This window comes from Triturus cristatus, chromosome 5_1, assembly GCF_964204655.1.
Source record: "Triturus cristatus chromosome 5_1, aTriCri1.1, whole genome shotgun sequence".
NCBI lineage: Eukaryota > Metazoa > Chordata > Amphibia > Caudata > Salamandridae > Triturus > Triturus cristatus.
In genome coordinates this window covers 645224436-645228593 of record NC_140587.1, presented here as the reverse complement: position 1 = coordinate 645228593, position 4158 = coordinate 645224436, and the positions used below count along the sequence as shown (strand labels likewise).

Genomic DNA, 4158 nt, shown 5'->3' with positions numbered 1-4158 from the left:
TTAGCAGCTTGTTGACAAGCTATTGGCGGAAGGGTGACAAACAACGCGTTTCGGCAAAGCCTTCGTCAGGAATCCGCTCATTGTAGTTCACTACATGAAAAAATATATTTTAGAACATAATTACAATCTAGAGTTGGCAACATTTGTTAACCAACATTAAAGATAAAGCAGTTCCATTCCTGGTTTTTGTTACACGACATACCATGCTTAATGATCGAATCCGGCAGTCAGTTTGCCAAAGTTGGCAGATTCTTAATATAGACATGTCCACAGAAGGTAATGTCATTCCTAAACCTCTATTTGCATATAGACGCAACAAAAGCTTAAGGAATCATGTTGTTAATTCCAGTATTAAAACTACCAAGACCTTTTTGCAGACAAGTAATGAGAACAATAGAGCAGTGGTAGGAAACTTTAAGTGCACCACCTGTAAATCCTGTGATACTGCCATAGAAGCTCCCACACTCACTTTCAATGGTCTACTTGTATCTCCCAAGAATATTAACAATTGTAAATCGACTGATGTTATTTATTTAATCATATGCCTGTGCCAACTGGGATATGTGGGCGAGACGGGTAGAAGTCCCAACACACGATTAATAGAACATAGATCAGCTATCCGAACCAAGAAATTAACAGCGCCCATGGTGCAACACTTTGTGGAGAAAGGCCATGCACCTAAAGCTATGCAAAGGTATATTTTGGAAAAAAATTACCATAAACAGGGCACTACTACAGAAAAAATCTGAAAATTAAGAGAGGTTTAATGGATTTTTATTTTGGGCACATCAGTAAATGGGCTCAATCAAGAAATACCTTGGGATCAGGCCATCAGAAATAATATTTAATGGAATATACAAAACACAATGTTCTATTTAATAAATCCTTATATATATAGAAATAAGGATTTGAACACTTTCTTGTGGTTCAATTAGATTCTCTGTACAGATCCCTTTACACTTAAAGATTAGTCTATAATGTGCATCAACTGGATTTATGCACCTGTAAATAGAGCATAGAAGAAAAGTTTACTCCATCATGATGGCTATAGTGAAATATAGACATCTGTCTTTATGAATTTATAAGATCTACCGACTTTTTGAGAATAAATACCTTCCTAGACCTATATTTCAGGTTTAGGAGTCTGTTCGTATTTTTATACGATATATAATTCTATCATACTCAGCCTGTTTTTTAGGCATTCCAAGATGGCGTCAGTTTTATTGAACAGGCAGTGTACGCCATTAGTCCCATTTCCATTTCTGGTTTTTGTACCTGTAGGAACACAGCGTGTATATAAAAGAATGGCTGCATTTCTTCCAGCCTTGACGGTTGACTCCATTTTAGAGCGAAGGAAGTTTACTTGGCCAGGAGGTAAGACGTAGCATACGTTTTAGCAGCAATCTCTATTTTGTTTAACCGATGTCCTGTCGGATGTGGTTGCCTTATTGTCGACGCACTGTTAGTTTGCTAAAAGTAGGTGCCATTAGTTTATATGCTAGTCTCAGCTCTGCTTTCAACCCCTCAGAGACCGATATTATGGCATATCTGAAGTTTATAGATTAAAAGTTCGTTAAAAGTAGGCGTCATTAGTTCATACGCGAGTCTCAGTTCTGTTTTCAACCCCCCAGAGACTGATATTATGGCATATCTGAAGTTTATAGATTAACTCCACGAGAGCGAAATTCAATATATGTTATTATCCCATTGCATAACATGCCATTCTACGTGCCTTCAGCATTTGATGACTTAAGTTAAGCTTATGGTTTACACCGGTATTCCTTGCTTGTTCCTCAGCTTCATTTAATATAATGACGCATACAGAGATGCCATGAAGCAGCCACAAACAGCATCAAATTAGATTGTGAAGGTTTCCTCTCATCACGAGAAGGTTAGTAGTTAACATGGACGCCACTTCATTTAAATAAACTTTGCTCTCTCGTGTAACTCATTATACATCGGCTTTCGTTGTTGCTAATCTTTTACAGGTAACAGTATCCTGCCTTTAGAATCTCCCCTGCTAACTAACTAAAATACTCAATATTAAATTCGTGACTGGCCATTTAAAGGTAATAATCTTGCTGCCTATATCTGAGTTAGTGCACAGACTTATCTTCAACCTATACTAAGAGTAGATATTCATCTGTTGATACTTATGTTTAGTGTTTTTTTGTATTCCCCTTTTCATTCACCTCGCCTATTAGGTTCTGAAGCTTTTTGAATAGCTCTAGCCAAGAGCCTTATCCATCAAATCATAGCACATAGAAAGAGATTCAGAACATTTGCGAATAAGGTATACATCGAATGGATGAAATTTAATCAGAATGCCTTAACTTTACTACATATACAGATGGAGCGATTGACATTAAGATTCTCTTTCTTGTTTTCTTTCTCTTTTTAACTTTTTCATGTTCCAATTAATTCAGTTACGTGTAAAGCTGATACTCACGTCATTCATATCTATATCTACTTCAGGAGAGTCATATCTATATCCTGAAGAGGTAGGCTCTAGCTATTTAGGACCTTGCCCTTGAGTAATATGTGCACGTATCTTTAGATCACATATCGGTGATGGTATGTTATTCACTTATCTTTCTTGTAGTTTATGCACTGTGGTGTAGGGTTGATTGGATTCTACTACTACTATTGCTATTTCTGTAAACTCAAGTAAAGTGCTGGTTTTTCCAGTAACATCCTCTTTATTTTCCTTATCTTCTGTATCTCTTACTTCTTCTTTTCATACTTATTATGTAATTAAAAAAAAATTGTAGATACATGCACTGTACATAGACGGTGTAAGTTTATTTATTTCCGTTATCAAGGGTTTCATCTGTTGGTGTATTGCCTGACAACAGCACCTAAAGCCGTGACTGCATCTAGGGTGCTTTTAGCTTTAAATAAATTTGTTTTTACATTGGTCAACACTAGATTGTAATTATGTTCTAAAATATATTTTTTCTTGTAGTGAACTACAATGAGCGGATTCCTGACGAAGGCTTTGCCGAAACGCATTGTTTATCACCCTGCCGCCAATAGCTTGTCAACAAGCTGCTAAGATTTTACTGTTTAGCACTAAATACTGTTGATTAAAAAAATAGAATGTATCAGATTAAGATGCTTTTAAGATATTTAAGTGCATAAATTCAACTCTTATGTTAAGAAAATATAATTTCATGTTTTTGGCTATTTTCCATGTATGCCACTAATTTGGTTAGTTATTCTTTTTCATCTATTTATGTATATCTTTCATATATCAAAACAAATGTAATCTTGTGTATTTAAAAGAATAAATTCTTAATAAGTAATTCTCCCAAAAATAACTTCTTTATTTTTCATTTGTATTTGTATTTCCTATTTAGATGGTTTGTTAGTTTCTAGAGTTGGCGTTTTTATAGATTAAACACACTGTGCCATGTGCTTTCCCATACAGTTATTTCCCTGCCTGGGTATTATCAGTTTTTGCAGGGGGCCCTGTTACTTTACCAAATAAAATACATAACGTCTTCACCATGCCCACCGTACACTACCGCCATCATCGCCGATCCTCACAGCTGGATCAAGGCCACCGAAGAACTTCTTGTCAACTCCCTTAGCTCCACCACTCTGCCAACGCTTACAGGTGAGAACACCGCAGAGCGCAACCACCACCGATGGATCTCTAACTGTGCTGACACCCTGGCACCCCTCAAGAAAAGACCAGGCAAAATTTAGCACCACGTTGCACCGTATTTGCAAAGTGACGCATGTAAGCATATGCGTGACTTTGTGAAGCCCTGTGCCACCTCATACCTGCATCAGGTATGATGTATGCAGGGTGTGCGTTCCCACCCGACAAGGCCTCATAGGAGTGGCACAGTGAAATCCATCATATTTCACTGCAGCAATTGTAGTACGGCACTGCGTCAGTACATTAAGCCTGCCTGATGGCAGGCGTAAGGGTGACGCACTGCCACATGGATAGACTGGCCCCATGCATTGCTGGAGTTGCGTCATGCTTATGACACAACTGCAGCAATGCGTGACTTTAGCCGCAGACAGATACGTCAGGATTCCAGACGTATCTGTCATTACTTGCATCATGGAGCGCTGTCCAGTGAATACAGCGCATCCATGGTGACGCAGGAAGGGCGTAGTGAAAAGTGTTGCAATGCTGTCTTG

The 4158-nt window shown here is 38.0% G+C and overlaps 1 long non-coding RNA gene across 1 annotated transcript; it reads left to right on the top strand.

The window, feature by feature from the left end:
- Nucleotides 1-1298: 1298 nt before the first annotated feature.
- LOC146831321 (uncharacterized) lies at nt 1299-3196 on the top strand. Its single transcript, XR_014961268.1, has 4 exons — nt 1299-1374; nt 1798-1891; nt 1989-2069; nt 2966-3196. It is a non-coding gene; the product is annotated as an uncharacterized LOC146831321 (long non-coding RNA).
- Nucleotides 3197-4158: the final 962 nt, after the last annotated feature.